At 47.0% G+C, this 10,798-nt stretch overlaps 1 non-coding gene across 1 annotated transcript; it reads left to right on the forward strand.

The window, feature by feature from the left end:
- Nucleotides 1-3,488: 3,488 nt before the first annotated feature.
- On the forward strand, nt 3,489-3,581 carry trnai-uau (transfer RNA isoleucine (anticodon UAU)). Its single transcript is given in 2 exon segments — nt 3,489-3,526; nt 3,546-3,581. It is a non-coding gene; the product is annotated as a tRNA-Ile (tRNA).
- The last annotated feature ends 7,217 nt before the right edge of the window (nt 3,582-10,798 follow it).

Below are 10,798 nucleotides of genomic sequence, written 5' to 3' on the forward strand. Positions count from 1 at the left end.
TGGCGAGTAACTCACCTCTGGATGCCCCAAAGCCTGTCCATCATCTACAAGGCACAAGTCGTGAGTGTGATGGAATACTCTCCACTTGCCTGGATGAGTGCAGCTCCAACAACACTCAAGAAGCTTGACACCATCCAGGACAAAGCAGCCCACTTGATTGGCACTGCTTCCACAAACATTCACTCCGTCCACCACCAACGAACAGTGCCAGTAGTGTGAACCATCTACAAGATACACTGCAGAAACTCACCAAGGCTCCTTAGGCAGTACCTTCCAAACTCACGACCGCTACCATCTCAAAGGACAAAGGCAGCAGATACATGGGAACACCACCACCTGGAAGTTCCCCTCCAAGACACACACCATCCTGACTTGAAAATATATCACCATTCCTTCACTATTGCTGGGTCAAAGTCCTGGAACTCCCTCCCTAACAACTTACTGTGGGTGTACCCACACCACGTGGATGACAGTGGTTTAAGAAGGCAGCTCACCACCACCTTCTCAAGGGCGATTAGGGATGGGCAAGAAATGCTGGCCTAGCCAGCGAAGCCCACATGTCATGCATGAATTTAAAAAGACATCTTATTATTACATTCTGTTCTGTTGAAGGGTCATGAGGACTCGAAACGTCAACTGTGCTCTCCTCCGCCGATGCTGCCAGACCTGCTGAGTTTTTCCAGGTATTTCTGTTTCTGTTTTTGTTTTGGATTTCCAGCATCCGCAGTTTTTTGCTTTTATCTTATTGTTACATTCACTGTTTACAAAATGTATAACGTGAAGCACTACATCTCTTGAGGTATAAGGTATGTCTGAAAGCATCTCCTAAGTACCCCAGTGTTGCACGTATTTTCACAAAAGAGGAATAAAACAGATATTGTAGTTAAGGGGGAGGATCTTGAAATATTGGATGGGATAAAATTAGTGAGGGGAGAACTATGAAGGTGTTCAACATACTTGAAAGTTGATAAATCACCAGGTCCAGATGAAATTTATCCCATGCTGCTGAAGGACACTGACTGGTGGTGGGGTGCTGGTGATGATAAGAGCACGCAGAGGGTGTTGGTGACCATACCAACACTGGGGTGGGGAGGCTGGGGCCGATGGCCATACCTCCCCCTCATAGCCTATGGCCAGAGTGTGCACAAGAAAAAGTAGAGGCAAAGGCAAAAGGAGACTCAGGCTATCTCCCACAGGTTGTCCTAGAAATACAGGACAAAAGATGGTCAGTCAAAATAAGGGACAATCGCTTAAAATACAGGATGAATTGGTTACCCTGTCCAAAACTCTCACTCTCCCCACGCTGCCTCTTACTCTGTCTGGCACTCCTTGTACATGTCCTGTATAATCATATATTCATATTGAATGATGGTTGCTATGAATGAGAATGGCATGCGGAGTTGAAAAGTAATTTTTGCTCCCAGAGGGTGGTCGGGGTCTGGAACTCACCGCCTGAAAGGATGGTCAGAGGCAAAAAGTATCATCACATTTTAAAATGTACCACAGGACCACAGACCAAGAGCTATATGGAAAGTGGGATGAGGAAAGATATAAGCACAAAAGCAAAACACTGCAGATGCTAGAAATCCCAAACAAAAAGAGATTAGGTATTACTTGAGACTAGATATTACTTGGCCAGCATGAGCATGATGGACTAAATGACTTCCTTCTGTGCTGTAAATCTTTCTATGTTGAAATATCCTGTTTGCTCTCTCAAGATATTGCAGGCCCCATTGTCAACAGGCCTGCCAGCTTCATAAATTAATAAGAGCCCATGGTGTTGGGGGTAGTATATTAGCATGGATAGAGGATTGGCTAACTAATAGCAGAGCGTTGGGATAAGGGGGGCATTTTCAGGATGGTAACCTGTAATTAGTGGAGTGCCACAGGGATCAATTATTTACAATATATATTAATGATTTGGATAAGGGAAGCGAATGTACTATCGCCAAGTTTGCCATTGACACAAAAATAGGTGGGAAGCCAAGTGGTGAGGATGACACAAAGAGTCTACAGAGGAATTTAGATGGGTTAAGTGAGTGGGCAGAAACTTGGCAGATGGAATATAATGTGGGAAAATGTGAGGCTTTGCACTTTGGCAGAATAGAGGAGCTGAATATTATTTAAATAGAGAAAGACTGCAGAAAGCTGCAGCACAGAGGGATTTGGGGGTCCTCGTGCATGTATCACAAAAAGCTAGCATACAAGTTCAACAGGTAATAGGGAAGGCAAATGGAATGTTGGCCTTTATTTCAAAGGGAATAGAGTATAAAAATAGGGAAGTCTTGCTAAAACTATGCAAGGCACCAGTTAGATTACACCTAGAATAGTGAACAGTTTTGGTCCCCTTATCTAAAGAAAGATGTACTGGCATTGGAGGCAGTCCAGAGAAGGTTCACTAGGTTGATCCCAGGTATGGAGGGATTTTCTTATGAGGAGAGGTTGAGTCAGTTGGGCCTGTACTCATTGGAGTTTAGAAGAATGAGAGGCGACCTTATTGAAACACACAAAATTCTTAGGGGGCTTGATAGGGTAGATGCTGAGAGGTTGTTTCCCCCTGTGGGAAAGTCTAAGACCAGAGGGCATAATCTCAGAGCAAGAGGTCACCCGTTTAAGACAGATGAGGAAGAATTTCATCTCTCAAACGGTGGTGAATCTATAGAATTCTTTACCGCAGAGCGCTGTAGAGGCTGGGTCGTTAAGTTTATTCAAGGCTGAGATGGACAGATTTTGAATCAGTAAGGGAATCAAGGGTAATGGGGAAAAGTGGAGTTGAGGATCATCAGATCAGCCATGATCTCATTGAATGGCAGAGCAGACTCGATGGGCCGAATGGCCTACTTCTGCTGCGATGTCTTATGAAATCTCGCACTCCCACCCAGAAACATACAACCTGGGGCGGGGGGCTTCAAAAGCAAGCTAGAGGAGACAGTGCCGTATCCTCCCCGGTGTAGACCACCTCTCCTATCACTCAGACTATCTCCCTCACCATCTGTCCGACTCTCCATGAGATAGTCTCTCTATCTCCTATACAGACCGTATAGATCCCTCTCCTTCACCCCCCCCCAACATCGCTGAAACATGGCGGGTCTCCGTCCTCCCGGTTTCCCCGTTCGCGAGTCCGGTCGAGCCCTGTATTTTGATAGAGAGAAAAAAAAAACCGCCCGACATGTCAGGGAGAGGCCGTAAAGTTTTAGGGAATCCTCCGCCCTCCCGGGCCCCCGCCGTCCACAAAGGCCTAGAGCCCAGCGGGCCGAGAGTGAGAGAAGAGGCCGCGGTGGAAGGTGGTGGGGGAGGGAGGTCCGGCACTGATTGTCAGCGGGGGTCGGGAGCAGAGAGGCTGGGTGCCGGGGGGTGGCCGAGCGCAAGCAGTCCGGGGGGTAGCGGTGGCAATGAAGGCCGGCTGGAAAGGCAGGCGAGGGTGAAGCTGCTGCCGCCTCCCTCCGGGCCGAGGGTAGATGGGACATTTCTCGGCCGTTGATGTCAGAGCTCCAGTGGCGCAATCGGTTAGCGCGCGGTACTTATATGACAGTACAAAGTGAGCAATGCCGAGGTTGTGAGTTCGAGCCTCACCTGGAGCACATGTTTTATAGGCAACCAGAAGCGGAAATTCCCAAAGTCCTTAATTACTCTTAAAACAAAAATATTCAAACCCTCTTTGTTTTTTGGGGGAAAATTTATTTTGAAAACAACCCAGCAGCAAAAACGGCAGCTATTCAAAAAAAAAGATGCAGCAGTGCTGGTACTGCAATTTAACACACCGGTAAATAACATTTTAGAGCAAATGTTTTAAACCCCGGAATTTAATTGCAGAATTATCAGTATTATTAATTTCTAATATTTTAATGTTAACAGTTAAATTTTATATTTTTGCAAAAGAAAAAATTGCGACAGTCTTAAAAATAGGTTTACAAAAATATACGAAATGTATTCTCAGTCCATATAATACGTTCCTTGCCTCTAAACGTGTCTTCATGGGAGGGGAAACTTTGACATCGCAGTTTATATTACAGATTTTTGCATATCTAGATCTGTAATAGCTTTAGGAGGGTAGGCTTAATCAGCAAATCTTGTTCAATGCAAGCAGTATTAAGACATTTTTACATTCATTTTATATTAACTTCTGATGTTTAACTGCTAAGTAGATTTTAAAAACATTTTCAGTTCGATGTAGTATTAGGCTGTGAGAAAACAATGAAACGTTACTCAAATGATATTTAAGATTATTGGCCAGCTCACTTCGCTTCACCTATTGGATCTGAATTGGATCCAACTCAAACTGGAAGGCTGGAAGGTAAAAGTTTTTTTCTCTAGGTAAGTTGGAATTGCTTCAACCCAGTTGCTAGTGGGAGTGGATGAACATCACAACCAGGCACAAAATTGGGTATCTAACTCAGCCAGAGTTCATAACATTGGTTTATTGTTGGATTAGAGAACACCACACCGGCATAAACACGGGCTAAATAATGAAGTAGGGCTAAGGCATATCGGAAATCAAAAATTAGCAGGCAAAACTGAAACAGAACAATGGACTGCCTTTAAAGTGGAGATGGTTGGGCATAGTTCAGATGCATTCCCAAGAGAGGGAAAAGTAGGGCAAACAAAGCTAGGGGTCCCGGGATGACGAAAGAGATAGGCTGGGGTTGATAGGTCTGGACTAGCCAAACAAATTCTGTGGCTACAACAGTAAGGTCAGAGGCTGGGTATTCTGCAATGAGTGATTCACCTCCTGACTCCCTAAAGCCTTTCCACCATCTACAATGCACAAGTCAGGAGAATGATGGAATACTCTCCACTTGCTTGGATAGCACTGTGGGTGTACCTACACCACATAATCTGCAGTGGTTCTAGGAAGCAGCTCACCACCACCTTCTCAAGGGCAACTAGGGATGGGCAATAAATACTGGCCCAGCCAGCAAAGTCCACATCCCATGCATGAATAAAAAAAAGTGCTGCTCCAACAATACTCAAGAAGCTCGACACCATCCAGGACCAAGCAGCCTTGATCAGCATTGCATCTGCCACTTTAAACATGCACTCCCTCTAAGACCCCACACACCTTGGCTGCAGTGTGTAAAATGCACTGCAGCAATGCACTTGGCTTCTTTAACAGCACCTCCCACTCCTGCAACCTCAACCACCTAGAAGAAAAATGGGCCAGGAAAATTCAGCCCGTTAACTCTGTTTCTCTCTCCACAGGTGCTGACTGATATGCTGAGTATTTCCAACATTTCCTGTTTTTGGCTCCAGATTTCCAGCATCCACAGTATTTTGCTTTTGCTACACATAGTGAAGCTCCCCCATTTCATGAGAAAGAGCCAGACTATCAAAGTGTTCACTGTGGTCTACCTCCAAACAAATTGGCAGATGACCCGAAACCCGGGTCGAAAAATTTCCCCATTGAAAATGTTGGCAGACTATTGGAGCATCACACTCACATTGGAATCTGCCCTCAGCTAGCCACATATGTGCACTTATCAGCAGAAATTAGTGGATAGCAGGTAGGAGCAGGAACCCAGGCTGATTCTTTTCCTCCCACCTGTCCCTATGAGGGTCTTTTTTTTATATAAAAAAGCAAACTTTTGATGTCCTGTTTGGAAATTTCCACACACCCATACGAAGATCAGAATTTCCAGTACAAAACAGAGATGTGAAATCTCTATGCAGCATCCAGCATGATGGAAAGATTATTCAGAGCATCTCATTCTGGAACAGAGAAGGGCCAGAACCTTCCTAATAAAGCAGCAATGCTTTGCTTGTGTGACTCACCAGTCTAATCGCAGTAAATCAAAGTAAGCCTTTTAAGCACAACTTGACATTTCTAAATTACTTTTAGCTTAACACACAAACAATATTTTCTATTATTAGCTCATTTTTGTCACGGATTTGTTTTTTTAAAATTCATTTATAGGATGTGCAAGGCCAGATTTTATTGCCTATCCCTAACTGCCCTTGAGAAGATGGTGGCGAGCTGCCTTCCTGAACTGCTGCAGTCCATCTGGTATAGTCACACCCACCGTGCTGCTAGGAAGGGAGTTCAGGACTTTGACCCAGTAACAGTAAAGGTACAACCTTTATTTCCAAGTCAGGATATGTGTGTTTTGGAGGGGAACTTTCAGGTGGTGTTCCAACACCTCATAGGGCCGGGTGGGAGGAAAAGAATCAGCCAGGGTTCCTGCTCCTACCTGCTATCCACTAATTTCTGCTGAAAAGTGCACATATGTGGCTAGCTGAGGGCAGATTCCAATGTGAGTGTGATGCTCCAATAGTCTGCCAACATTTTCAATGGGGAAATTTTTCGACCCGGGTGTCGGGGCATCTGCCAATTTGACTGGAGGTAGACCACAGTGAACACTTTGATAGTCTGGCTCTTTCTCATGAAATGGGGGAGCTTCAGTATGTGTAGCAAAAGCAAAATACTGTGGATGCTGGAAATCTGGAACCAAAAACAGGAAATGCTGGAAATACTTAGCATAGCAGTCAGCACCTGCGGAGAGGGAAACAGAGTTAACAGGCTGAATTTTCCTGGCCCATTGGAGGTGAACCCAGGAGGTGGGAGGAGTCCAGAATATTGGGTTGGAAGATGTCAGGGAGGAAGCCCAACTTCTTCACGCCAAAGGTGGGCATTGCAAAGGGCGGCTGGCATGGCAAGAGGACCTCGCGCTTCCTTGAGACGGTCAGGTAATTAAGCTTATTGAAAAGGCTTTAATTTTCTGAAGGCTTTTGGTTTTTTCCAGGCCCGCATGTAAACCATGGGGCTTCAGAGCTGTGCTGTATAAGGAGGTGATGAGCAATCGGGAGTTCAGTTCTGGCTGTAAATAGCAGCCAGTAGAGCATTGGTGAGCCTTGGCAGGGAGAATGGCAAAACATGGAGATTGGCCGAGACGGTGGGGAGGAGGGTAAAAGATGCCAGTGCTGTGGGGGCATACCGCTAGAGCAGCATAATGATGCTGGCACTCATGGGTAGATGAAGGGGTAGAAGGGGGCCCTGGACACTGAGTGAATCTACAGGCCCTGGGCCTCATTTACTCAGATTTCAACTCCTTCAGTGAGAATGAGCAGCAGAGAGGGAGAGAGCTGCAACAACAGGCAGCAGGGCAGGAGCAACCAGAGGGGCAGGAGGGATGCCAGCCTCAGTGGGGTGGGGAACAGAGGAGAAGGGTGCATTGGGCAACACCACTAGCCTGTTGTGAGGAGAAGAGGTTGTCCATCAGAGAGGGTCTACAGACTTTGTTTCAGCTTCCTACATATATCAGAGAAGCAGTGTCGCCGAAAACTATCCCTCTCCAGGGAGACCGTCACAGAGCTATCTGCCATGATGGACGACAAACTAAGCCCCATGGGAAGTTGTGGGCACCCAATGCCAGTTTCCTTGAAAGTCACAGTGGCGCTGAATGTCTGTGCCTCAGATAATTCCAGAGTTCCCTGGAGATAGGTATCAGATCTCCCAGTCTGCCACTCATTGCTGCATCAAGATTGTCACCAATGCCATGATCCAGAGGGCCAGCCAGTACCTGCGTTTTCACACCAATCTGGACAATCAGGCAGAGGGGACTATAGGATTCAGGGCCATTGCAGGATTCCCCCAGGTGCAGGTTAGCAACTGCACACGTGACCAACAAGGCTTCCAGTGACCAGGCAACAGACTTCATCAACACAAAGGGCTTCCACTCATTCAATGTACAACTGGTTTGTCTGTGATCTCCACAACCACTTCCTCCAAATGTGTGTACAGTTTCCAGGAAGCAGTCACAATGTCTACATAAGGCAGTTCCTGGTGCCAGACTTTATCAGCCTCCCTGGGCATCTTCAAGGATGGTTACTAGGGTGACAAGAGCTACACATTGAAGATATGACCTGTGAAGGACCTTTGCATTATAGCAGAGAAGTGATACCACACCTACCACTGCACAGCTCAAGCTATCATCGAGTAGGCCATAGGGCTTCTGAAGATGTAGTTCAGTTGCCTAGCTGGATCTGGTGGAGCCTTATAGTATGCTCTAGCAAGGCTTTCCTGTATCATTGTAGTATGCTGTGCCACACACAAATTGGTGCTACAGAGGGATTGACGATATTGTTAAGCTTGATGCTTCCTCCGACGTTGAGGAGATGGAGGATGATGATGACCAGGCAAAGGATTGCATGTGCGGATCCCAGGGACCACATAAGATATGAGCAAGGGATATTTGGGATGCTGCAATACAGGGGCAGCTCACACGATTCTTACTGATAGATCCATGCAATCCCCAAGGAAGTACCAGAAATCTGCAGCCCTGCTGCTGCCTCCTTCATTAGGCTCACCATTCACTGATCCCAGTTAGAGTGCCTTGGGGAATGTCTCAACCTCTTGCAGTGTGCTCCCTCCCATCAAACACTTCGACGGAGCGAGGCGTGCTCCTGAAGTCCAAATGGCTCTCCGAAGCAATGCAAGCAGAACTCAGGCCTCACCATATAAGAAATTTAATGATGTTAAAATATATTTTCAAAACTTAATAAACCAAAAAAATAACAACCCGTGAACCCTGAGTGCAGATAGGTGCTCTTCTTAAGTTTCTTCTGTGTGCAGCCTCCCCCCACCACGCTTCCAGGATGCAGGCTGCTGACCTTGCTGCCCCACAGCCTCGGATGACCTTGGCCATTGTCCTCTGGCTGGCTGAGACCTGAAGGGCCCTGCCACATGGGAGCAGTGGTCGCTGTTGAGGCAGGCAGGCAGGAGACCTGGGGCCTACAGCAGGTGGGTAAAAATAAACTTTTCAAAAATTACAGAGCCAAGTGCTTGAGGCGAAATCCCCCTGGGGAAATTGCTGAGGCAATTTAACAGCTGGCGGGCAGCCTCCTCTCTGTGTCACGAAACTTTCCCCCTGGGCTGCTGCTGGGAGGCCACCTCGTTTTAGCTGGGCCTTTGGCTGCCGCCTCCTTGGGGTGGGCATCATGTCCACTTCTGGTCCTGCTGTCAGTAAAATGGCTTGACTGTGGGATCACATTAGGTAGCTGATCTGTGGCTCCCCACGATCTTACCAGCTCCTCTCATTCCGCCACCTGGAGGCTGGTAAAATTCAGTCCAATGTACATTGCAGTTGTAAAGAAGGTGGAACAGGCTGAAGGAGCAGCATAGAGACTACCAGATGCCAAACACTCAGATCCTGTTGGAGAAATTGTGTCTCAAGAGAACGGGTATTTTTGGCACCCAAATCTACACATCCAATGGAAGAGTGGTACAAAATGTACGGTACAAAGTGTACGAAAAGTGTAGCAATCCATGTTGACATCGACAATAACTCTCATGGTCTTAATGTGCAAGACTTTTAGAGACCTCAGTTGGTTATCTGAAGTTGATCAAAGTACCATTTGCTAATTAAAATCTCAGAGTATGCAGAGGACAGTGCACTCTTGCATTCTCCTAACATTGTTTTTCATTTATTATTGTGCTTATCCTACATGACTATTTTATGAGGGGCACACCCCAAAGTTACCGTTAAATCTGGCTTCACTGGCAATCTCCCTACTTTTCCATCCTTGCCAATGTAGCTGCATGATGCATATTCATGCAATCACATTTCGCATTTCTTGTACAAAGGCCACATTTAGCTCTCCATATCCTCCAAACAGTATGGTTCTCTGATCTTTATTTTTGTCCTTGCAGGAGAAGGCAGCACATATAGTCTGACAACCATTCCTGACAGTGAACAAGCCCTTTCACTTCTTATCAAGTGATATCATTTGGACCGTTTGGCACAGAGGATTTGGAGTTTGGTGAAGTTGACCCCCTGCTCCTCTAAAATTGAGGCATAGAATCATTTCTTATTTTCCTTTTCATCCCCACCCTATACACTCATTCACCCAGTTGCTTCCTCCAATGAATTCACTGAGGAACAAGGTACAAGATGGAACTTCTCACCATGTCTCCTTCCTTACTTTCCATAAGTGTAGAACTGGAGGACAGGTCACACCCTAGACTTTCCAAGCACATCATGGCAGGTAGTGCCACTCATTCCTATCCACTAAGTGCCAGTGGAGATAGATCCAGTGACAGAAATAAATGTGCTCAATGTGACTCAGAAAGCAGAGGTGAACACTTGTATTAGCCAGCCAGGCTGAACAAGCCAGATGCTTTGCAGTGATTGCTGGCTTCCCCTGCGTCCGGGGGGGGAACCGCATCACATGTGGCCATCAAGGCACCAGCGGGTGAGCCCAGTGCCTTCATCAACAGGAAGGATTTCACTCCATGAACGTGCAGATAGTGTGTGATCACAGGATGCTGATTCTGCAAGTCTGTGCAAGGTACCCAGGCAGCTCCCATGATGCCTACATCCTCAGACGCTCCCAGGTGCCGAGGCTCTTCAGTGCTCCAGCCCGGCTGGATGGATGACTGCTGGGTGATAAGAGCTATCCGTTGAAGAGGTGGCTCATGACGCCTCTCCGCCATCCAAGAACAGAGGCAGAGCAGTGTTACAATATGAGTCTTGGCTCCACAAAGGCGGTGGCAGAGAGGACCATAGGTCTTCTCAAGATGCGCTCCCGATGCCTGGAACGTTCAGGGTGCACTGAAGGCACTGAGTCACTGGCATGGGATGTCCACCCACATAGTCGGAGCACAGCCTAGGTTCTCCCCCTCTCGCTGGCACCAGTGCGCTGCAATACCCCCCAGAGCGGGTGCCAGTGATAATGGTTGCATGCTGCACTCTCCACAATCTGGCACTGGCAAGGGGAGGGGACCCACTGGAGAAAGAGGATCTTGAGGCAGCTCCACAGGCCACAGAGGATGAATCCAGTAGTGAGTCAGAAGAGGAGAATGGTG

This window comes from Cetorhinus maximus, chromosome 14, assembly GCF_964194155.1.
Source record: "Cetorhinus maximus chromosome 14, sCetMax3.hap1.1, whole genome shotgun sequence".
Classification (NCBI taxonomy): domain Eukaryota; kingdom Metazoa; phylum Chordata; class Chondrichthyes; order Lamniformes; family Cetorhinidae; genus Cetorhinus; species Cetorhinus maximus.